A 26,995-nucleotide genomic window follows, 5' to 3' on the forward strand; every position below is an offset into this window, starting at 1 on the left:
TAGACACTGCAATAGCTTCTTCTCCCACGCATTAAAGGTTCCTCAACACCTCGGGGGTCCTTCTTTGCATCAAGAGACTCAACAAGCTAACTCAGACATGTTTAAAGTCTTGTACGGTATGTTTGCATTGTGGGCGGCACAGCAGTGCAGTGGTTACCACCACTGCCTCACAGCAAGAAGGTCGTGGGTTCTCTCCAGGTCCTCCAGCTTCCTCCCACAGTCCAAGGACATCCATGTCGTTAGCTTAGTTGGTGATTCTAAACTGGCCTTAGTCAGTCTTTCTGTGTTAGCCTGTTCAGCGTCTATCCTGCCTCCCACTCTATGAAAGCTGGAATGAGCTCCACCCTTACTCTGGGAGTCTGAATTGAACAAGCAGACAAAAATGGATGGAGGTCCAGAAAGACACTGACAAGCTATGCATTAAATTAAGAGGAGCTTTACGCTTTCATCTCTTAGTGATGCACTTCATATTCTGGTATATTTACATATCAGTAGTTACTATATACTTTTACAAATTACTTTATTCCTCCCATCTATCACTAAATAGTACTATTACTTTGAAGTTTGTTTCTGCTATGTTCTGTCTATTGTCAACTCACTGTGATATCCATTTCTGTCTTAAGTGTTGTCTTGTATGGTTACATATAGAGCCAGGCTGATATAGGATTTTTAAGACTTATTCTATTTGGTCATTTAAAAATTTGATCTAGTGTAAAATATGGGTTTTCTTTCAAACACACAAAATAAACAGATTTACATAAAATTGTTTACCCGGATCAGCAGTTCCCAACACATGAGTTTCCAACAGGGAAGTTGCAGAGTGCCATCTGGTGGACAAACATTACAACATCAATATTCACACACAGTTGAAGGGTGTTTCTCCTGTCTCCTTTTAGTTTATTTTTCATTTTTCAATTGTTATAAATGCCAAACAGCTAATAATGGTCAATAATAAGGCCCTGAGGTCTACTTACATGTTACGCCCAAGTTACAAGAGAAAAAGTATTTTAGCCTTACTATATGCATGTACAAGGATGGGCTGAAAATCACCAACTCTTATATCCTGAATCCCTGATGACATTTTATATTCATATTTTTATTTTTTAAAATATGAAAATAATCTAGCATTCTTAGTTTTGTACTATGTAGGTGTGCCAAGATCCTGACATATATACTGATCAGTATCTACCTAATAATGTTTAGGTCCTCCGTGTGTCTTGCCCATCAAGCACGACAATGACACCTCTGAGGTTCCTTGTTAAAAGTGGTAGCTGTGGATGTTATGAGCTGTGTCTGTGGCCTCTCAGCATAAGATTGCACATCAAAGTTTAGGTCCCTTTGTTTTGTTCCTTGAGGTGGCCCTCAGCATTTTCTGCTAGAGGAGCTGGCTGCTGCTTAGGACCATTGTTCCCTTGGGGCTGGGGGCCTGGGGTTGGTTTACGACAACATTTATGTGGATTGTACATGCCACAGTAACATACACAACTGGAAGCTCAATGGTAGTAAAAGTCATTAGAAAAGTCAATTAGTAATTAGTAATTAGCTAAGGAAAATAGTATAAATCAATTTAATAGTTCCAAACACTAAAAATGACTTTCGTCCCACTAACAAAAAAAACCAGAAAATCAAAAACCAGAAAATAAAAGAAATGAATAAGCAGTCACCTCAACTAACAACATACTGGAGATACTAACAAATCCACAAAGCCAACTTGCACAGCAAATATTGAAAATAAAGCATCACACAACAGTGGCTACAGTTTCAACATTCCTACTTTCACACTGTTAAGAACTAACCAGCGTAGAAGGCTGGAGAGGCTCTCAGGGCGTAGAAACTGCAGCTCCAGAAATGGCACTATAATCAATAGCTTCCCAGGCCACTTGTTAAAAACGCCATTTCCATCTCCAAGTCGCTGAGAGGGCCCTTTACCAGGAAAGAGCCACATATCATTCTTTCCAGACAACTGGTGGAATGAAAAATAGGAGACTACTGTCACTGACCAATATTGATTATGAGTGAAAATGTGATCATTTTGTATTAACTTGCCTCTAGGAGCCCTGTTCTGTCAGGTTTGTGGGTGAAAATTAATGCTTTCATATCATGCTAACAAAAATATGGGCCATTGCTCATTTTCGCCTCCAGACAAGGAACTATGTGTAAATCATAAAAATTAAACAGTTTCCCCAAGAGAACATGCTGATATGAATTAGATTAAAGTCATTATTAAACACATTTCTTCCTACTTTAAAGATATTTATTATTGCCCCTGACACCACTTTAATGAAGCTCAAGACTTGGCATTTAAAATATCAATTTCTGATGATTAGAGTTGTCACTGTTAAAAAGAGGAAATGTGGAAAAGGAAGAGGCTTTTCTATCCAATTGAAATGTCTTGCTTTGTATGGCGTAGATCACCATAATGGTGCCATGTGAAATACTTGAGATCCTGCAATCAAGAGAATTACAGGCAAGTTCTAGTACACACACTTAAATGTTAATGGTTGATGCTGCTTTAAATAATTTGCCTCACATCTAACTTTGCATTTGTGCAGTTTAACAGTGCATATCTACCAAATTGGTGCAGCCGCTTGTTTAGTTCAATTATTTTATGCTGATATACAAGCTGTCAGTCAAACTTTGGTCAGAGTTTAACCAACTGAAAACTGAGGTCAGATTGCACTCAAAGCACCCCGTGCCAGATACTATCTGTGCAATTTTATATATATATATATATATATATATATATATATATATATATATATATATATATATATATATACATACATACATACATACATACATACATACATACATACATATATATATGAAATATTATATTAGTTTATCTATTTTATAGAAACAATCAAGCAAGAAAGTAAAAATGATGTGCTGTGCTATTTGGTGTATTTTATCCTATATAATTAAGTGAGCAAACTGTACATGAGTCAGTTTTAACTAATAGTGTCCATAATCTGCTTCCTTGTGGACTCTCTCTTTTACACAGGAGACCACAATCAACATAAAAGAAGCCATAAAGAGCTTTATGACCAACTAACAGTCACCAAAATGTGATTTTCCCATGTGGGACGTAATGCAGGATGGCAATCCCAATAATTGTCTAATAAAGTAGTTTAACACTTCAAGTTTACCATGAACGCAAACAGGACCACAACTAAAAGGTAGCAATGACTTACTTCTTACAACTGATGAAAAGTGGCCAAATGGTTAAAAACGTGACCATGTTATATAGTCCACAATACACAGACAATTAATTGGGCAAATATTTGTATTCTGTTCACACTCCCACCCACACATGTTACTCTGGTGTACTCATATTAAAGAGACTTCTATTGTTTCTGTATTTTCTTTCTGAAGCACAGCATATGTAAATTATCCTCCACTGAAGGAAAGCAAATGAAAAGAAAGACTAAATATAACTGTCTCAGCATGACAGGAGAATAAAGGCAGTCCCAAAGTCATTTTAGATGCAGCGTGACTGGCCCTTTCTCAGCCCCTTCCTTAGCAGGGCGATGGGGGTTCATAATTACAACATAGCCTAAAGACAAATGCACAAACCCGTAGCTCTCAGTTCTTATTGAGATGGCAAAAAGTCATAAATATGGCCCTATAGGAAAAAAGCTCATGTTGTTTTATTAGTTTGTGGTTTTTTTCCACATCCTACTGAAAATTCAATAAATCCGTACCAATTCTCTCACGCTGTCACATTCAAACTGCTTTGTGAAGCTTATCCTTGCAGGCATTTTGTCCCAATCTCAGACTAGTCAAGTGATGGCCACAGCAGTGATATTACACTCTGTGTCACACATCTCAGACCTTATCAGGCCTCATAAGCACTTATATTCAAAAAGCAATGCATTAAACATAGGGAAAAAAACAAGAAGTAATATCTTTTGTTTGTTTCAGAGCACAATTCTTATTAAAAAAATGTAATATATGGTCCTTCTTGCAGACAGATATGGTGTATACCATATCAGCAGAAGCAAAGGCAATAATTAAAATAAAAGCGGATGTTAACATTTTTCTTCATTTTTCTTATTGAACATCCCCTTTGGAAAAGAAGTATGCATATTCACTGAATCCAGATGATGGAAAAATACTGCAGACAATAAAGCTTGGAAGAAGAAAGGGCATATGAAGGACTTTAATAATTTGAGAGTTCAATCATTCTTCTTCAGGCTGTGATGACTGGCAGAAATTGTGTTGAAGTGTGTGTAGGTGGGGGTAACTGCTCTGACAATAGTCAGGTATACTCTATCAACTGCACAGTTGCAAGCTCTCTCAGGCTGCTGGGGAGCTGCTGCAGTTGTCAGGGTATTGCTCCATATGCACTGGATTACCCAGAGAACCCAGTAACAGCAAAGAGATGTCACACAACACAGCACTGTCAATTTCTGAGGACAGGTGGGAATCTCTCTCCCCAATCTTTAGTGCTAAAACAGGTGTGCTTCAGAAAAGTAGTATATTTAGAGTAGCCTATGGGGAAATACCCAGTGTATTTTTATATGGATATGTTCAGCGGAGAGATACAAGCCATAATACAATCAAAAAACACCTTGGAACAAGGATGTAATATACAAGCTGGACTTCTTTGTGTCAAACAGCAAAGTCCACAAACATGCACATGCAGTGCATTAGCAGAGCATACTGGACGAGAAATACGGATCTCATCTTTCAACACTTCTCTACTTGTACATTATATAGTTGCACAGGACTGTCCCTTTATTGGTTTTTTGTTTTATTTACTTATTTATTTATTCATATGAAGACATGGAAAAATATAGAAAGTTCATCTACTCAGGTGTCATTTAAGTAACAAGGACTTTTAAAAGAATTGTTTTTCTTGTATATTGTATGTGTCAACTGCACTTCCAGGTCAAAGTATTTGAATAGTGACACAGTTTCTGTAATTTCACCACAATTCTGAAAAATCAAGACTATTAAGTTAAAAGTTAACAAAAATATGGCATCAAGGAAACGCTGTGACAAGATCACCTATGAAAAGGTGGATGTAATGGTCTATAATCAGAAGAATCAAGTAAAGATAACTTGTGGACAGACCGATGGCTAAGTATCTTTTTTTTTTTAATCTTTTTTTTTCTATAAACTTGTGCTACAATCAGCTGATTTTAGTTCATGTGGAAGGAGGAGAAAAACTGTATCCAAATTTCGATTAAGGAAATATGAACATAAGTGGTATTTTTATTGTACGTAAGAACAAGAACGTGATGGGAAACCATGCCTAGAAACAACTAGAAACAACTGGGTCTACTAATAAGACATCAACTCTTTGTAATAATATGCAAAGACAATTTGCTAACACAAAGCTTGTAACAAAGAACCCTGAAACCAGAATGATGTTAAACATAAGTACATACTGACCTCTGACAAGCAGCCAAAGCTTGAGGCTACGTCTACACGTACACGGGCATTTTTGAAAACTGAGATTTTCCGTTTTCGTTTTTTCTTTTTAATCCTGTCCACATGTAAACGCAAAAACGAAGGAAAACGCTGCTAGGAACATGCCAAAGCAACAGGTGGCAATATATTCCTAACCGTGTAGAAATGTTGGCCAATCAGAAGTCTAGAAGCCTGGATGGGAAAGAGTAAACAAAGATGGCGCATAGAAGCAGAACTGAGTCCTATGTGTGGAGGGACAGAAACTGTGTTGTATATGTAAGCATGTAAACACTGCAGAGAGTAAAGTTAACAGTAACAGTATTTTGTCTAAGTCCAAAAAAGGCACACACCTTTGACGCTGCGTTTTCTCCGTTTTCCTCGTCCACACGTAAATGCAAAAACGGAGTTTTGAAAAATATCCACCCTGGCAGGAGTTTTTAAAAATCTCAGTTTTCAGTGACCGAAAACGCCGTTTACGTGTGGACGAAAGGTGCAAACACATAGAAAATGTGAGTTTTCAAAAATACCCGGGTATGTGTGGACGTAGCCTGAATGTCAAATGGTAACAAAACCAGTGATGAGTCATCAGACTTGTAGAAATGTACCATCATTTCTATCTGTACCTGTTCCTACTGTGGAGTCGCTGGGACAATCACTGTTAATAGATCTCTGGACTTGTTTTAACCTTTGAGTTAAAAGTAAACAACTTGTGTACAATGTTAGCTTGTCATGTTATAAACTATGAGTTTATAACAAAAAATATTGATATAAACACTGACTATAACCCCTAAATGGTTAATCATTTTTTGTTAAAACAAGTGAATTAAAGCTGAAAGTCTGTACATCAATCAGATCTTAGTTGTTTCATTTCAAATCCGCTGTGATTGAAAAATGGACTGGTTCTTACTGTACGTAGCACTTTTCTACTTGAGCACTCAAAACGCCGTCTCACTCACCCATTCACACAGATTCATACAAGCAACTTTTTTTTCTCCGTCTATCATTCACACTCTGAACAATTCAGGACCAACTTGGGGTTCAGTGTCTTCTCCAAGGATACTTTGCCATGTAGACTGGAGCAGTCAAAGTTCGAACCATCAACCTTCCGATTAGTAGATGACGACCTCTACCACCACTTTGGTGGTGTCAGAGATACAACTACAAAAACTGTGTCACTCTCAAAATACTTCTGGACCTGTCTGTATGTGCCAGAATATCATCAGAACTAACAAACAACAAACATTTCTAGTTTTGTCTGGGTCTTATTTGACTGAGACTGACCCAATGTTGACATTTACACACTTGCCAGGCAGGGTAAAAAATGTAGATTTCAGTGGCAGCAAACTAAAGCTTTGTCCTCTTGGCCCAAAGTGACAGTATTGGAGCTCCAAGTATCAATAGCTACCTCGATCCTTGATAGAGATGGGTGTTACCAATGAGTTATACCAATACACTGTCCGATATAGTGAAATGTGTAAGAAATATTAGTAAATGCACACTGTCACACTACATGACTATGCTAGCAAGTTTATAAAGCATGAATAAAAAATGATGTAAAAAAATGTGATTGTTTATATGAAAAGTCTTGGCTTTGAACACAAGTGCTAATTCTACAATGACAACACTATCAGCAACTCACCAGAATCTCATGAGCCCATCACAATCTGTGAGAATGAGTTCTGGCCAAGAATATCAGACTTTTGTCCCCAGTACTTTTTCCCCCTTTTTTTCATTTGGCTTGGCATGCCATGAAGTAAAGTCTAATTAAACAATCAGGCCCATGCAGTCCCATTCCCCTTCTGTCCTATTGACTTTGTCACAGCACTCATCCTCTCCCCAGTATAAAGTCCCATGTCTAATGCCAGCCAGAGAGAAGGGCTGTTGTCACACACTGTTTGTGCCCCTATCTCTCCTCGTCTCTGTGAGCACAGAGTCAGCATCAAAGCAGCAGCCGCACTGAGCTCTGACAGAGCAAACCAAAGCTTTAGTGTTGAGTTTAAGCTAAAGCGCTGAGCGCAAATGTGACTGAAGTTGCACTGCGGACTTGCCACTCCAAAAGTGTATTGAAATAACTTTCTCTCGATGTGTGGATGCATGAAATTAAGCATTTGGCACAGCACTTACTCATAACAGGATGCAGGAATAAACAGGACCTTGCATACTATTTCATATTCAATACAATGTCATCCACAGTAAATAGACGATATAAAGTTGGTGCAAAACTAATCCACAAATATATTATTTAAATCAACGTTAAAAGAAATTTGGAACAGAAATACATGTTTTATTAACTGAACTTGAATGAAGCTACCTCATACTAACATACTATACAAGGCATAATTTCAGCTGCATTATATCAGCTACTGTATAATGCAATATACTCCATTGGCACACAGAGAGTCGTCAACACTGTCTGTGTCAACAGCCTTCAAACCATGAAGGCTTAGTATAGCAATGTTTTTACTAAAGAGTGTTTCTCTTTAAATACAGAAAGTAAGAGTGAAAGTAAACTGCATAAAAATGTTGATGATATTGGCACTCAGACGTCCTCTTCAGAAAGCCTTAATGTTTGGCATGATTGTAGCTAAAAGCTAAAAGAAATCACCATCTCCTCCATTGTTCAGGGTTTGGCTACATGAGATGATTGCTTGTTTGTATATTGAAGAGGTTCGTTATCGTTTGGCTGACACCCATTTTAAGTTTGTCGGAATCTGGGGCCCTTTTCTCAATCATATTAATGGGAATTCAACATAAACTTTAACCCATTTGACTGCACTTTGTGTTTGTGTGAAACTGCACTTCTGCCGGACCCTGATTCCTTCCTGGACTTGTTTCCCACATCTTCTGGTCTTGGTGAACTCTCTGTTGCCCTGTCTAAACTCACATAGAAGATCATCTTCTTTGAACAATGGTGTTTCTTTTGAACTTTTGATTTGTACTGGCTAACTGGTGTATTTTTTAATTTTTTTTATTCATTTATTTATTTATTTTTTCCTTTTCTTTCCTGTTTTCCTGTTTGGGTTTTTTTTGTTGTGTGTTTGGTTTCTGGTTTTTCTTTTCTTTTTTTTCTGTGCTTAAATGTTATTGTTTTTGAATCTTATGTCCTTTGTCTGGTGTGACGTTATGTAACTTTGAACTTAAAATCTTATAAATAAACATTTAAAATAAAAAATGTTGATGATATTTTAAAATCCTTCCAATATGTACACTGAGGGTGTGCTGAGTATCTGTCAGGAAGCTTTGAAGATGCAGGTTTTATTACATCTGAAGGTGACTAAGTCCCCAGGAACTTATACTAGTCAGTAATGTAAACAGTCATGTCATTTATTCCTCCTGGGAAATCATCAGGTGACTTCACAATGATCTGGTTTTGTCGACTTGGAAAGCTGCGAGAGGAGCCACCACGGAGACTGATCATGTTGTCAAGTTGAAAGAACATTTACTGCTAACAAGTCACCTGACCCAAGTAAACGGTTCTGCCTTTATCTAAGAACTGAAAAGTGGTGCCTTTTATCCATTTAACATTAGGAAGAGACTGCAACTTTGTGGTGTATCTACTCTGGTAACAGTCAAGGAAAATAGGCACTTAGTTTGCACATGCTGTTTCATCTCTGTCACAAACACTCAGATTTATTGGCACATAAAAATAAACATATTTAGTTTGCTACACTCAGCGGTAACTGTGGTAAGAAACTACTTTTGGATAATTAATTTAACAATAACAAAGTACAAGTACAGACCAATAACCACAACAAAATAAACATTTATTTTAGGTTGAGCTTTGCAGAAATTGCCACGTTTGTCTGACAAGAAAAATCAAACTGTGAACAAGAAATTTACCTTCTTTGATCTGGATAACCATCTATTATATTTTATCTTTCTATTTTTTTTTTAATCAAAACAATCAAAAACTTTTGGTATCTTTACTCAGCCTTGGGTAATGTGAGGGATCAAAATGAACTTAAAAGGACGAGGATAAGCCTCATATTCTTTTCAAAACAGGCTCACAATGAAATGTCACACAACAGTGTGCACAGCCTCTAAATAAACAGCTAAAGGTAGGAGCTGAAATTATACAACCAAAGAGACTAAGAAGGTAAAAGAAACTCTCGAACACACATGTGCATCTTATTAGGTGGGCCATGCAATTATGCCATGCATGATTTCAAATCTTTGCACAGTCTCACAATTTTATAATTGCAATCATGCCAGCGCAGTAATCTGTGTGTCGCTTGAGTTGTTTATGTAAGAGCATTCATGATTACTAAATTTCCTTGTCAGCTGTCAGGGATTCTAGTACAGCATGCAGCGGTTGCAGACCACACCCTTTCTCTCTCTGCGGTGGCAATGAGTATGCACACGTGCCAGCCCTGGGCATCAGCAGAGAGATGGGGTAGAGGGCGGAGAACACTCAGTCGTACTACTCAGGATGGATGTTTCCCATCATGCAGCTCAATCAGCCGCCCAATGATTCATTTCACAGACACTTGGGTAATTATAGGAGTCTGCTCTTCACCTCTGGGGATGAAACTGCATGAGTGAAGCCAGGGTGGGAAATAGGGATGGGTGGTATTGGTGTAGGAAGTCAGCGCAGAGAGAGAAGTGAGTGAAAAACAAAGAGACATGAATGACGAAGGTGAAGCTGGAGTAGGAGATGTAGTGAAATTCACTTGACAACTGGTGTCAGTGGTCTTGTTTAGTGACTCCACAATGAAGCAAAATAAGCAATGCTGTCTGAGCACTGCAAACTACCAAGTACTAATGTGACAAAACAATAAAAATTATCACGGTAAATATACAGCATGTGACCTTTTTGGGTGGAGAGTGAAACAAAGGCTACATGGGATGGCATGAATAAAACTGCTCGACGAAGGACTGAAAGAGAGCTTGCAAGAAACAAATACGATGGCAAGTGTGCAAGCTCCCCCTATTGGTGACACTGAAATTTTACACCACACTGCATATTAGTACAAGTTACAGATGGACATAACATTTCAGGCTCAAATGAAGCTATGCAATGTGCTTAGTATATAAGAAAAGTTGTTGAATCAGCAACTAAACAAAAAGAGCAATGTGGGAAAAAAAAATTTCCAAGACTTTTGTAAAGTCAATAGTCTTTAGTGCGCTCAGTGGAGTGTACTGACTATTGATCTGGATGACAATAATTGCATGAAAAGAGGTACGGGGAGATCAGTGGAAAAAATATACTTGTGGGAGCTGTTTCAATTATTGAGCAGTGCAAATGATGTAAAGGGAGTCCATTCATTCTTCGGCGTTTGTTTCCAAATGAAATATATTCATAGTCGATGTGTGTTTAAGCGTGTCAGATTGAGCTGGCTGGCTAATTCTGCTCTGTGGACTGTTTGTAGCTGTTAATAGCCAAGAATTTCAAGTCTGCATGAATCATGTGCAGACATTATAGTTGCAAAGGCCAGTGTATGTAGGAGTCTACATCCAAACTAATATTCAATAACATCAGCAGCCAGAACACATATCTTCAGTAAGACACTAAAACGCAGTATTGCTGTAGACACCAAAAAAGGAGTAACACAGAATTGTGCAACCCCAAATGTAAGATATGTAAGATATGGTTTCAGCAGTGATTTTAAATAGACAACAGTAGCTAATTTAGATGTCAAAATGTAAACAATTTTGTTCTAAATGGTTATATAAAATGTCACTGCTAAAAATATTTCATTGAATATGCAACCCATGTTGCTCAAAATAGTCCAGTGGCAGTTACTATTGATTTTTAAGACCACACCATTATTTACCTCTAAATAATTACATTATGTAACTATAATTACATATAGTATGCCATGTAAAATAACAACTAGGTTTCTCTACCTGGCTTTCCTATGGTTCTATTGGTAAACCTCCAAATGACACACTTCATATCATCCTCAAGCATTTTCTATCCATGTTTTGACTGTTTTTTTTCCCTATGTCCCTGAGTGCTATGTTCAGAAATGTGACGCTTTGTTAGAAATTCCAAGGCTGTGGAGAGCAGGTGCAGGGCCATTGTGACAAGCACAATTTATCGGCTGCTCCCAAGCAAGGGAACGCATTCAATAATGTGCTGGGAAGATTAATCCATCCCCCACACTGGGCTGGGCTCACGGGGTGCCGCGACTGAGGTAATTTACACATGCAGGTAACCCAACTCAGCAGTTAAGGCCTTCAGAGTTAAAATGTCTGTATATTAGTATTTCCAATCCATTTAATTACAATTTCTAGTGTGACACTGTCATGAATTAAATCTACAAGATGCCACACATGCCGTACCTTTTACTGTTTTGCAAAATTTTAAAATACAATTTGTTGCAGCACATTTAACAAATGACTCATCAAATACTTTGCATATTATCCCCCAGCATTTATATGATGTACACTGATTTGACAGACGATTAAAACTACTTGAATAATACGACCATTTCATTATCATGTGGCAATGTTCTGAAACCTTGAAGCCTGGCACTGACATTGGTATTACCTCGGCACATGCCACCTAAATGGTACTCCCTAATAATCAAGATCTCTCCCAGGAGGACAATGATAAAACTCAAGCAGGGGGTGGGTGAGCGGGCGCCTCCTGTGTAGTGTTCCAGCCAGGCATGTCCTACCAGGAGGAGGCCCCTGCATACACCCAACACTAAGAAACTAGTCCAAAGGAACATCCCTAATCCTTACTTATGCAAAAAGAAAATGCCATTTATAAATGATCTTGTTTTTACTATCACAACAACTTGTCAAAGTTGCAGAGTGCCCTGTGGTGCACAAACTATTCAACATCAACAAAGGACATGTCAACGGTCTAAGATATTTTACTTGCCATCCAGACTTCCTGCACTCAATTTTGACTGGGCATCCACGTAATACACTGCAACAAACCAAACCTTTGAGGCTCCATCCCACAACCCAAATGACCTAAAGGATGCCATGCCAACCTCCTAGATCCACACTATGTCCATGTCCTGTCAACTAAGGGATACAATATGGTGCAAGTGCTTTAAAAACTGTATTTGAACTGTGTTTGATAGATGGCTTTACAATTATGTATATCAATTACAAAGGTGGAGATGTTTCACCAAACTGGTACTTTCTTTACAGATTAATAACAAACTGTTTAAGCATATAATATTGCTTAATTCTGGGGGTAAAAACAGGTGTCCAATAAAATACTGGAAACTACAGTTCCCGCATGTGGCAAAAACCACATCTTTCAAATTCCAATTAAAATTTCCAAGTTGTGTGGTCTTGGCAGACATCTTTACAAGTGACTATAGTACCAGCATAGTAGTAGCAACCATAAGGATAGTAGGAAGATTCACCAACCATGTAGTTTTATCTACAACTACATGAAAACTGCTCAAACATATCATACGTCTGGGAGTAAACAACAGGTGTCTTTCATTCTGAAAGCAACAGAATACATTTTCCATGAAAGCATAGACTCTAGAAGGGTGTAAGTAAGTAAGTAAGTAAACTTTATTTATATAGCACCTTTCACAGGCATATGTCACAAAGTGCTTTACAAGGTAAAAACATAATACAGTCATAAAATACACCATGAAAACCCTGGTCTAATTAAAAGCTTTTTGAAATAAAAATGTCTTTAGCTGCTTTTTGAAGGTCTCCACTGAGTCCAAACCCCGTAGAAATAGGGGAAGTGCATTCCACAATCTGGGTGCAACAGCTTGGAAAGATCGGTCCCCTCGGGTTTTAAAACGAGTGTGGGGGACCACTAAAAGATTTTGGTTTGCTGACCTCAGGTTACGAGTGGAGGTATGTGTATGAATCAGATCAGCAATGTAGGGGGGTGCCTGTCTCTGTAATGCTCTAAAAGTTAAAACTAGAATTTTAAAATGGAACCTGAATCTGATTGGTAGCCAGTGCAGCGACTTTAACACAGGGGTCATATGAGCACCCTTGTTCGAGCGGGTCAGTAGCCTCGCTGCAGAGTTTTGAACAACCTGTAGGCGGGATAGCCCTTTCATGTTTAGACAAGTAAACAGGCTGTTACAGTAGTCAAGTCTTGTAGAGATAAAAGCATGTATTATCATCTCGAGTTCACTTGTTGACACGATGGATCTAAGTTTAGAAATGTTCCTCAGGTGAAAAAAGCAGGTTCTTACTGTCTGATTTAGATGTCCCTCCAAAGAAAAAGCTTCATCAAAAATGACACCCAAGTTTCTAAGGTTATGTTTCTGGGAGGAACCTAAGTCACCCAGTCGCCGTTTAATATCAGGTATTGCACTGCCTGGTGCAATAATCAAAGTTTCTGTTTTGTCTGGGTTTAGCTGTAAGCAGTTATTGTTCAACCATTGTTTAATGTTGGTTAAACAGTCAATCAGATTGGAGAGCTTATGAGCTTCAGCAGGCTTAAACGAATAATATAGCTGAATATCGTCAGCAAAAAGATGGTAAGATACTTCAGGAAACTGCTGTATTATCTGACTTAAAGGAAGAATGTATATTAAAAACAGAATAGGTCCCAGCACAGAGCCCTGAGGAACTCCACACAACAACTCTGTAGATTCCGACATGATCTGGTTTGCAGACACACTAAAACTCCTTTCAGATATATAAGATGAAAACCAGTCTAAAACAGAGCCAGACATCCCAACCAGGTCTCTCAGTCTGTTTATCAGGATGGTATGGTTGACTGTATCAAAGGCTGAATCAAAGGGTGGATCATTGACAAGCAGAAAGAGCAGCAGGCAGTTAGACAGACATGATGTACAGCCCTGCATAATCAGCTCTCAGCTCCATTAATCTGGGGCAGGCTGCAAGACTTGATGAGACTGTGATGCATATGGAGAAAGGTCCCTCCCTCAAATGTCATTTTGAAGAACAGTGTCAATGCTAGCACCAAAGCAGGTGCCCAGTCATGCAGCCACACCCCCCGCCACAACACCATCATGCTCAGAGGACAAACACTTAAACACTCAGAGGACATCTGGAGTCTTCCCACTTGGCAACAGAGCTAAATTTATAAGCAGCACACAAATAAATCCTCATGCACAGTCAGAGTCACAAAAGCACAAGTACTGGGTATGATTTCAAAAACCGAAAGATCTCCATAATTGGTGTCTCAAGAGTATGCAATAACATACCTAATTCCTGAGCCCACAGGTACGACTGCTGCAGGATCACAATGGGTCAATGAAAGCCGGGCTCTCTCAGGGGAAAAGGTGCATTAAACAAGAGAACACAATGCAGGGGTCATTGTGCAAGATGACAAGGTTCACTAGACCTTTTCTGCTGCAGCTTCAATGCTTCCCTCAAGGCAGGTAAAGCTACAGAAACCTGTTCCATTATAGCTGTAGGTATTTATTTTTGTTGCACACTTTTCATCTTGTTTTTCTCAAGAGGGTTATGGGCTTGACCTTTATGTGGATGCCATTACAGTAGAATTATAAACCATAACTTTAGTGTTTATACAAGAAATATTAAATGTAAAACATGAACAAATATTTGGTCAATGTTATTTAAGTAATTATCAAATGCAGAAAAGAATCAAATGAAATAGAAATAATAAATTGACTTGTGGATGGGTGTTATTTTATTATATACTATTTTTTTAAGGTAGACAGCAAAAAAAATCTCCATGGAATCTTTAGTCTACATGGATTAGAAATCTGTGATAGGAGGCCTATATTAGATATGTTAAACTGACAAAAGCTGAAGCTGTAGAGTAGAATTTGACCTGCAAGAATAACTCTGGCTCCAAAAATGCCATGTTGCACATTTCCCGTATGTGCAAATTCTGGTGGTGTCATCGAATCAGCTTCGTTTTATCCGCTTTTAGAAAGCTTACGAGCCACAAAAGGAATTACACAATCCCTCATACATGGTCTCTGGATCTCCTTTTACACCTAAACATCTGCAGTTCCATAACAACTTTAGGAGGTCCATCTTGACATTATTATGTGATACAATTTGATTTAAGAAAAGCTCACAAAGAGAGGACAGAAAATGACTAGTGTGTGGTAGCAACACTGTCTCCAGGAGTGCCACAATAATTTGCTTTGACTTGTTTTGCAGCTAATGTTTGTCTCTCCTCCCCTGAACGTCTCACTGCTAGTTTCCTATGATGCAGACGAACTGAGGCTGATCTGGGTAGGAGTTTCTAGCTGAATGACAAAATTTAATTCAAATTCAAATGTCTTTTTTTATGCTGCGACTCTTCGAGAAAACAATTTAAAGGCCACAACCTCATAACACAAAATTACTGTGTCACATTTATATCATTTATTCCTGAATAAACATTACTATCACAGCAATTTCAGTTGTAAAAGAGGTGTTGCTCGTGGGAAGCGTAAAGCCAGATTTAATGAGGCTTGCTCTGTGCAGGGAGTCAGAGGCTGTGACTGTGACATAGTCCACTGAGACTTCACTCCCCCAGTTCTGTACTGGGCGGTATATGTGCCATGACTTTTATAGTCCGTAATATTTCATGACCCTATACATTGGTAAATCAGAGTGAAGCAGATGAAAAACACAGCGGCACCAGTCAGTCTCCTAAAATAAACACTGCTACAAAAACCCTTCCACCATGATGTGTTTTGGCTCAGTGACATTAAGGTCACCAGAATAAGCAAGTGCAACCAGGCATCCTAAATGAACTCCCTAAATAGTGGTTTTCGTAAGATGGCTTTCTGAAGTCATTTGTGTTGTAATGGAGCCGCACCCTGCTGAGCTGTGGGCTTTTTCAATTGACTACAACACCAGTGTTTGGGCTAATGAATGTTAGATGACTCCACACTTTCATTAAAAAAATAAGACACACTGCAGACACAGAGGTCTAGAAAACAAAAGGAAGAAAATCACCCCACTCTCAACAGCACAGCATTTCTGTTAAACAACAACATTTGTTATTAATATCAAGCATTAAACTGTAAAAATCTCTCTATATTAAGAGGTTTAATTTACATTACCTTTCAAATGAAAACTAATATGAATACAGTAAAGTATCTCAGGAAAGGATTCAACTTCAAGGAATAAACACTATAGACTAAGTCACCTTATAGTACTTATCAAATAATTAAATCCCTGTCCTTTTGACACATCATTTCTACCTAAAATAGTTACTAATTTGAAACAAAGCAATAGTGCCACCTAGTGTTTTAATGAAAGTGGACACGTCTTCACAGGCGACGCCAATGACGGCATTCAAAGCAACAATGTTTATTATTAGACGACAAAGAGTCTTAATGTCAATATTATTCAATAAGTTTCTTTAAAAGCAGATAAGGGGAATTAAATGGCTTTATTAACAATACAGAGACATTTAGCACCACAGTCCTTTTTTAATATTATGTATTATGTGACACAATAAACTAGGTATGGAACCACTTTCATTTCCATTTCCACCTTACAACTTCCTGTTTTGGGACTTTGTAACTTAGGAAAGACAAAACAAGCTCCTGGAGAAATTACACTGCAAAAGCACATTTAAAAGGTCACTGAAAGAAGAGCAGGCACTGCAGCAGGAAACTTGAACAAGATGACCAGAAGGAAGTGTGCACAGAAGCAGATGAGGGATCCTGGTTTGTTTGCTAACTAAGATACACGCTAACACAACTGGGATGCCTGCTTGTCAGACTCAGTATTTAAAATTGATGCTTCTTTACTAGCAGATCAAAACTTCCATGTGGATTTCTTGTGCTGCTGCACTTGCTTGATATTTGGCTTGGGTTAGCAGTAGCTGACGATACAGCTGACTGCGTTGACTGCTTTTATCACTAGTGTCTGCTAACATAGTTGAGAATACACTGGTATGCTGTAAAGTATATTAAAATAGCCATTTAGTGTGGAAATTGCATTTTTTCCCTTCTGATGTTTTTGATGTCCTCAACCAACAACCTAAAGTAAGAAATATAAATGGTACAGGTTTCCTGTTTCTTCGAGCAGTAAAATTACTGGCTTGCATTGAGATGAGATTTTGTGTTTATAACACAAGTAGCAGATTGGGTATGCTGTCTGTGCCCCTCACTTCTGAAGCTTAGAGACCAGCAGAAATTAAAGTACCACAATCCTGTAATTATCACTTGAGCCTGCCCAGCAAATGCTGCATGCTCATGCTTAAAGACTACTTTTGACAGTTTTGTAATTCCTACTGTCATACTGATCTATCACAGAGTTGGATTTCTGTAAGTAGTGCCAAATGTACCAGGACTCTGCTTCACTTATTACAGGTGTTCTTTCAGAAAGGCTACAGGCTTGTTTTATTTCTGCGCCACCATGCTCCCGCTTTGAATGTCTGCCATGCTCTCTCAAGGTTTTGAAGGTTGGCCCAGGCGTCTAGATCAAATAAATGCCTGCAGTGACAAATGGTACGACAGCCACAGCTGTATCTTGACTCTATCTGTACCCTCTGGTATGTTTACTTAATATAAGCAAGAAAGTAAGCTATGAAGAAATAACTAAACCACTGCAATTCTCTCCAGTAATAAAACATACAGTAAACAGGATGATTATATAAAAAGGTTCTTGCAATGATGTTTTAAGAATGTGTTTGCATATTACATGAAAGCTAAAGCAGCTACTGTTATATATGCTGATTGTTACCACAAATATATAGCACTGCAAATCAAAGAGTGCTAACAGGAAGGGGTTGAAAAATGTGAGCAGTGCCAGTGCAGTGAAGCCTTTTGATGTCCCTTCTTGCAGCTTTGGGCACTTTTCATTGTGTAAATGTAAAACACTACACCTGACACAACCTGCTTGGCTGTCAAACTCTACTTTCCCACACTCAACTTAAATACATTAGCGTCTTCAGTGCCAGTCACAACGTTACTCATAGATTCTATAACCATTTATTCTTGGTAATGAAAAGAATCAATCTGGAAGGTGGTTGGCAGGCTTCCACTGCTACTTATAAGGCAGAGTTGTCTTTTGGCACATTACAAGCATTTGAAGTGCCTCCAGTGCTGTTCCCAGGGTAGTCCAGTGTGTCTAAGAAATTACTTGCATATCATTTACACTGATTGTTTAATCAGAGATCGTGACTTGGCAGAATTACTATAACGGATGTATTAAAATTGCATGACAGTTTTATATGATGGCACAAGATGAGCATACAGTACACTTCCTATTTTAGGCTATTTGATGATGCAGTTAACCAGTGCAATTAAGAATGAGTGCAGCAGTAACATGAGCTCATACCTCTGGGTGACAGTGGTATGAGCTATGAGTATTACAGTGTGTTGACAAAAATGCTTATCTTACAAAACAGTGTTTACACTGAAAAATGCCAAAGTGGTAATTTTGAATCATATTGCATATTTCATCACTTTTCTTAAAAGAGGTTTATTCATCATATAGTAAATTTTGGAGTGTGTGGGATATTTTAAAAAATTAAATAAATAAAACAACAGGACTACTTACTGTATACTTAGAACTGCCGAAGGCATCATTCTGACCTCATAGTAATCAGCATAACCTTACCTAGTTGGCTAACTTATACATATTTTGTAATGAAGGCTGTCCTATCATTAGCAAGATCTAAAATAATAACAATAATAATAATACTGACCAAAGTCATGTGTAAGTTATAAGTTGCTTCATAGATTTTACAAAAACACATAAAAACATTCCAAAATACATAAAATGAATGAAAGAAAAATATAAATATAAACAAGTGATAAAGAGGCTAGAGGAAAATTTTAAGAAAATATTATAAGAAATTACACCAAAGTCAAATTGCACAGGTGGATTTTTGTTTTCTTTTTTTTAAATGGGGAACAGCTTTCATTGATTTAATGATAAAAGAAAGTTTGTTCCAAAGAAATGGTGAATACAGAGTCCCTCCTTTGTAATTGATTCTCCACTCTGAGGGTGAATTAGTTATTGTTCTGAGAAATAAAGTGGAGCATGCAGTGAAGTGAAGATGAAAGTGAAGATGCAAGGAGCAAAGGTAATAAAGGTGGATGAGTTTAAATGCCTGGGGTCAACAATTCACAGCAACAGAATGTACAAGCAGGTTTCAAGCAGGGTGAACTGAATTTCAGGAGTGATTTGTGGCTGAAGAATAGAGTTAAAGGGGAGGTTTACCAGATGGTAGCGAGATCTGCTATGATATGTGTACAAAAAGACAGGAGGCTGAGCTGAAGTGGCAGAATTGAAGAAGCTAAAATCTTAACTCGGAGTGACCAAAAATGGGCAGTATTAGAAATGACTACATCAGAGGCACAGCTGTGGAGACAAAGTTAAAGATGCAAGGCTGAGATGGCTTTTGCAATGAAAAGATAATTAACTGGGCAAAGGATATTGAAAATGTAGCTGCCAGGCAGGAGGAAAAGAGTAAGAACACAGAGAAAAGTCATGGATGTAGTGAAGGAAGACATGCAGAGCATTGGTGTGACAGTAGAGGATCCTGGGGATAGGGTGAGATGGAGGCAGATAATCTGCTGTAGCGACCCCTAAAGGGACGAGTTAAAAGAAGAAGAAGTAGTGAATAGGAAGCCAAAGTAATTTTGCAAGGACTCAAGTGAAGTGTTGGTGAATAGCTTTGCTGCTGTGCTTTGTACTAACTTTAGAGCCACAACTATAAAGACAACTATAACCATGGAGAACTGGGCAGGTTGCAGAGAACTGCGGGAAAGGAGTGCAGTCCATGACCCATGTTGGTGGTTTTAGTGTCTAATGTTTATAGTCAAAAAATAGCAACTGGCAGTGCTACCCTTCAGCCTCCTAGTAGACACACTAGTTCAAAATATGTCTCCTTGTTTCAGAAAACTTGACCTCTGACCTGTACCTTGAGCTCAAGGACACCGGGATTCAAACTTGTCCAAGATTTAACCTTTGGTATCAATTTGAAAAGCCTAGAGGACTTTCTTATTGAGTTACTGCATTCACAACATTTTCAGAAGATTTGACCTCTGACCTTGAGGTCAAGCTCATTGAGATTCAAACTCATCCAAGATTTTCTTTAGCTGCACCTATTGCATCAATTTGATAATCCTATGTCGCCTTGTTCTCGAGTTATTACTTTCACAATCTTAGGTGTCCAAGCTGCCCACACGCCCACCCAGCCAGTAGGCTGACTACCATACCCTATCAGCCTTTTATGACTGAGGGGTAAAAACTACTAGATTTAGTTATTTCAGTTTATTTATAATGTGATGTGTCATTACTTACACGTGAAGAGCATAGCAAACTGGCAGCACAGAGAACAAGCTAAATCTCCTGCCTGTGTCTCTGCAGCAGGCAGTTCACCTTGACAAGAATACCATATCCTCAACAGAAGGCATAGAATCATGGGAAGCCAATAACCAGATGTCAACCACAAACACGTTTTTTTTTTGTTTTGTTTTGTTTTTTTAAGCTTTCAGCCAATTATAAAACTAACTTTCAGGGTTTAAGGTCAAAAGATCTGTGGGAAGCTTTCTTCGTCTGATAAGCAAGCATCTGATAAGCAAGTGTGGATTATAGCATTAAGTAAAAATGTTTCAGTATTACTGTGACAGACAAAACAGTTTAAAGAAGAATAGTAACTGAACTGTGGCAAGTATTTAATATCTGCTTCTTACGATGGATCAATTATTTTTTCTGGTGTGGCATGTCCTCATCTGTCCTCCCACACATTTTACCCTAGCACATGCCACAACTGAGCTCCATTAATCAGAGCTAATTTTATAAAGACTGAATACCCCGCACTCGATTCTCATGCATTAACCTTGTTGCTGCCCCTTACCACCCCTGAAAGTTGGAACTAGTGTGCACTAGTGTCTGTTCTTCAGAATATGTGAGTGTGTATACGTGTGCGTGTATATTTTAAGCTTTTGTCACTTGTTAGTGTACCTATTCCTGCCATGCTATAAATAACACCAGTCACAGGGAGGGATGGAAGCCAGTGGAGTGCCTTGACAGCAGAGGGCATAGTGGCCTTGTCTCTCTAGGATATGGGGATTAAATTTGCTCTGCAGCTCACTACGGATCTCATATAGTGTGCTATTGCACATTATATAGATTATGCACAGATTTTAACATGCTGTATTACTTATCTATCAAAATATAAAACAACATTCAAACTGTTATTCTTACATACCTCATCATATAGCGTCACTGGTGCTTCTACCTAGGATATGATGTTGCAGGTTCTTTAAGTTTACTCTTATTGTGTTTTGGGACCAAAATGAATTTTTTAAAAATTCAAGTGAAAATGACCTTCCAACAATACAATGCAAAACAAAACACATCCACCTGGAACCAGAGAATAATTGATACTTGATACTTTATAAATAACAAATTTGTTTTCAACTGAAGCAGAAAGTGTGAGAGAGGTAAGTTCTTCCCATGCTTCCCTATGCTTTTGACATATGCAAGTGGAAGGGCAGGAAAGGCCTCACTAGGGTGTTACTAAGAAATATAAATGATTATATATGGAAACACTGATGTTCTTCTGATTACAGTGGTCCTGAACTATAAATAAAAGCTGGTCCTTTTCATGTTTCCTGCCTCATAGCACAGTGTAGTAGAAACAGAGTTTATTTAGGGGGGCTTCCTACCTTGACCGTGGACACCCAGTAAGTGACCACAGAAAATGAGAGGAAGTTTGAAGTGGGAAAGCGCTACACACACTGTGAGAGCTCTGCATCCTGCAGTACTGAAGCTTCTTGTGACCATGGTACCTTCTGACACCTGGAAAAATATAACAATATTACAGCTGAAATTAACTTATGGTACAAAAATCAGTTCAGGACAAACAACAGCTGCAGGATGAAGGTGCCCATAATAAACGGGTGCACAGTATTAATATAGGTTTATAGCTTTACAATTGTTCTAAGTCAGATAAAATCTATCAGTTTACCTTTAATAAAATGTAGAGTTTGATGAATTAAGACATTCAGAAATATATACATAAAAAAATGTGAAATCTGAAACAAACAAAATGTGCTTTCGAAATGTAAGACCATCAGGAAATGATTAAACATTTCAATCCAGTAGTACCTCTAAGTTACTTGAAAAGACAACAGTAGTACAAGACAATAACAATAATAATCATAATTGATCATAGCAGACACTTCAAATGATAATCTGCAACTTACTTGGCTGTGTAAGATTTATTAATGGTGTTAATAAATACATAATAAAGCTGAGGTTGGGCAGTATGTAACCACTATTAAATACTTATTATTACTTGCTCTTAATTAAAAGATGCATACTCATAACTGTGTTTATATCTGCAAAGACACATATTCTGTCTTCACTAAGCAATGAAGTGAAGTAAAATGTGGGCAAAGCTCCATCTTCCCACTTTAATAACTCATGGACACTATCTGGCAACGTATACGAAGTGCTATCATTCATTCTGACATTTAACAACGAGCTTCCAAAGGAAGAATAAAATCAATATCCTAACACTTTTATGCACTCATTTATTCAAATCTTGACACTGAAGAAAAAGATGATTTGGCTCCATTTCATAATTACACACACACAAAAAAGACTTGCAAATACTAAACAATATGAAGACAATCTTGGTCACCATCCATTACAACACATCAGTCTGGTAGAGTATTGCTTAATCCAACATACAAAAACCACAATGGAGAACTGAACATTTAATGTGATTACAACCCCAACTTGTAATAGTCAGAGTTGTGACTATTATAGGGTTATATATAATTGAAACATAAAATCCTATATGTTGTAATAATACACATACCCAACATATTTGACAAAAGAGAACTTACTCTCACCTAATTGCTAAGTTCTGCAAGGAGTCAGTTTTTAATGATTCCTGAGAAAGTCAGCAAGAAAAATAAACACAAGTAAACCTGCAGATTTATTTTTCTTTTTTTCTGAATTTCATATTCTGATGTTCACTAGTGTGTTTTCTGGGTTGGAAAAGTCTCATTTCCCTCACAGAAATCCAGAAAAAGAACGGAACGTCATCTTCTTGTGCCAGGATTAGAAAAGTGGCAACATATAGGACAGCTAAGGAAGAATTAATATCCTCCCGATGAAAATGAAATTTCTTTCCCCAAATATTTCCTAAGTGCTGTTAAATAGAGCAAGGATTTTTTTTTAACACAGCTTTTCCAAACATCCTAGTTTTATTTTGGATCCTTACATTATTTTACTTTCCAAGCAAAAATAAAATTATTTCACAAAAAACAAGAACTACCAGGGTTAAAATTATTAAACCCGCTGATGCTAACAGTCAGTTAGCATCAGCTAACTGATGCTGTTATCAGGCTGTTATCAAAAGCGTGATAACATGCTTTTGATAACAGGCTTATTAAAAGCCTGTTATCAGGCTTTTGATAACAGCCTGTAGTGATTTTTCTTTTAGTTTTCAACAAGTCTCACACACATCTCCTGAGCAATCTGCCCATTCTTCCTTGGGAAATCTCTCAAGCTCCTCTAGATTTGATGGTCTGCTGGCATGGAGCTTGGTCTTCAGTTCAACTCACAGATTTTCAGTGGGCTTCAAGTCTTTATGGCCAAAGAGCTCTAGCTCTAGCTTCATCTTATCTGACCGAGGGATGCACTTGGTCAGACAATCTGGATGCAGATTCTCCATCCAGATTGTCCTAAGGATACTTCAGTCTAGCTTGCAGGTTTTATCTTGTGCAGAAGTGGAATTTTTCTTGCACTGCAACTTCGGAATCCATTCTTGTGTAGGGTTCTTTTGATTGTCTTCTTTTATACCACAATTCCCGACTTGCCTGAGCGATTCACTCATGTGCTGCCAGTTGTACTGGGGTCTTAAGACACATCTCTCACTAGTTTTCTTTCAAACAAAACTAGAGTCTTTGAAATGTTTGCTCTGGCAGGCATGTTCTGCACTGTGTGAATTTCTTGATGATATTTCTCACTATAGTTCTTGACACTTGAAAATGCCGTGATAGCTTTGTTTATCCATCTCTTACTTTGTGAGCATCAACTTTCTTTCCCTTAAGCCTAAACTGATTTCCTCTGTTTTTCGTTTTCTCAAGTGACAGCTCCAATCCTTGCTCGAGGTTTTCATACTGTGTGTAAACTGGAAGATAACACTAAATTTCAACTTACTTAAATTTCAGCATTACAAAGTTTGTGGATGAATGTTCTTTCTTACATGTAAATGTAATTAGAAAAAACTCAGTGGTTTTAAAAAGTCCTCCAAGACATTTTAAATATTGTCGCTGGCTTTCGTTCAATATATCTATACATTAGAAAGAAGGCCTTATTGGTGCACTAAGATGGTTGATCAGTGTTTTCTTTATAGTTCCTCTGATCCCCACAATTACCAGAAAATGAGTGTGCTGCAAATTTTCAAATAGCTTTTATTACACCACTTGCATTATGATATCTATGGCCCACTGATTATGGCATATAATTTCTAACATGGAAAAACGTAGTGACTCATAAACATATCACTATTTTGCTTAAGATTTGAGCAGAAATAGCAAAAATGAAAAAAATATGATTTTAGTCCAGAATTGAATTTTTAAAGGAAATAAAATATTTCAAGGCTATAGTTAATTATACTGAGCACACAGTACTACAGCTTCGGTATACCAATGTTCCATAATAACCCAAACTTGTAAGATTAAGATTAAATTACAGATACAGAATATTAACCAAAAGTGAAAAGACAGCTTTTTCGCTGAAGACCCAAAATGAAAAGACAGCAGATATCCTTGAAGACAGTTACAGTGGGGCAAAAAAGTATTTAGTCAGCCACCGATTGTGCAAGTTCCCCCACTTAAAATGATGACAGAGGTCAGTAATTTGCACCAGAGGTACACTTCAACTGTGAGAGACAGAATGTGAAAAAAAAATCCATGAATTCACATGGTAGGATTTGTAAAGAATTTATTCGTAAATCAGGGTGGAAAATAAGTATTTGGTCACCTCAAACAAGGAAAATCCCTGGCTCTCACAGACCTGTAACGTCTTCTGTAAGAAGCTTTTCTGCCCCCCACTCGTTACCTGTATGAATGGAACCTGTTTGACCTCATCATCTGTATAAAAGACACCTGTCCACAGCCTCAACCAGTCAGACTCCAAACTCCGCCATGGCCAAGACCAAAGAGCTTTCGAAGGACACCAGGAAAAGAATTGTAGACCTGCACCAGACTGGGAAGAGTGAATCTACAATAGGCAAGCAGCTTGGTGTGAAAAAATCAACTGTGAGAGCAATCATCAGAAAATGGAAGACATACAAGACCACTGATAATCTCCCTCCATCTGGGGCTCCACGCAAGATCTCATCCCGTGGGGTCAAAATGATCATGAGAACGGTGAGCAAAGATCCCAGAACCACACGGGGATACCTGGTGAATGACCTGCAGAGAGCTGGGACCAAAGTAACAAAGGTCACCATCAGTAACACACTACAACGGCAGGGAATCAAATCCCGCAGTGCCAGACGTGTTCCGCTGCTGAAGCCAGTGCATGTCCAGGCCCGTCTGAAGTTTGCCAGAGAGCACATGGATGATACAGCAGAGGATTGGGAGAATGTCATGTGGTCAGATGAAACCAAAGTAGAACTTTTTGGTATAAACTCAACTCGTCGTGTTTGGAGGAAGAAGAATACTGAGTTGCATCCCAAGAACACCATACCTACTGTGAAGCATGGGGGTGGAAACATCATGCTATGGGGCTGTTTTTCTGCCAAGGGGACAGGACGACTGATCCGTGTTAAGGACAGAATGAATGGGGCCAAGTATCGTGAGATTTTGAGCCAAAACCTCCTTCCATCAGTGAGAACTTTGAAGATGAAACGAGGCTGGGTCTTCCAACATGACAATGATCCAAAACACACCGCCCGGGCAACAAAGGAGTGGCTCCGTAAGAAGCATTTGAAAGTCCTGGAGTGGCCTAGCCAGTCTCCAGACCTCAACCCCATAGAAAATCTGTGGCGGGAGTTGAAAGTCCGTGTTGCTCGGCGACAGCCCCAAAACATCACTGCTCTTGAGAAGATCTGCATGGAGGAATGGGCCAAAATACCAGCTACTGTGTGTGCAAACCTGGTAAAGACCTATAGTAAACGTTTGACCTCTGTTATTGCCAACAAAGGTTATGTTACAAAGTATTGAGTTGTATTTTTGTTATTGACCAAATACTTATTTTCCACCCTGATTTACGAATAAATTCTTTACAAATCCTACCATGTGAATTCATGGATTTTTTTTTCACATTCTGTCTCTCACAGTTGAAGTGTACCTCTGGTGCAAATTACTGACCTCTGTCATCATTTTAAGTGGGGGAACTTGCACAATCGGTGGCTGACTAAATACTTTTTTGCCCCACTGTATGTGGAGACTTAGCTTAAAAAATGACAGTTGACAAATACCACACATGTTCCTTTGAACTTAAAACTAACTTTTTAAGTCTCTGAAAAGGAAAGCTTCAATCCAACTAAAAGTCTTCAGTGCTGCAAACAAGAAATGATTAAAAATGCCCACAAGTGCTGCAGTTAGTACTACTTTACACTCGCCCCCAAATACAATAGACACACAACCACATACACACACTAACAAACACAGTACCTTCAGTGTCTGCACCTCTGTGTAGCCTTTCAGTTGTATATCCCACAAATGAGTGAAGCTCACCGCCTGGATGACTTTCTTCCCTTCGC

General features: G+C 38.3%; 1 long non-coding RNA gene across 1 annotated transcript; it reads right to left on the reverse strand.

The window, feature by feature from the left end:
* Positions 1-1,849: 1,849 nt before the first annotated feature.
* Positions 1,850-26,995, reverse strand: LOC102781672 (uncharacterized). The gene is made up of 3 exons (XR_437131.2): positions 26,907-26,995; positions 21,933-22,065; positions 1,850-1,963 (listed from the first exon to the last, which is right to left on the reverse strand). It is a non-coding gene; the product is annotated as an uncharacterized LOC102781672 (long non-coding RNA).

This window comes from Neolamprologus brichardi, chromosome 14 (assembly GCF_056152115.1).
Source record: "Neolamprologus brichardi isolate AB-2024 chromosome 14, ASM5615211v1, whole genome shotgun sequence".
Classification (NCBI taxonomy): Eukaryota; Metazoa; Chordata; class Actinopteri; order Cichliformes; family Cichlidae; genus Neolamprologus; species Neolamprologus brichardi.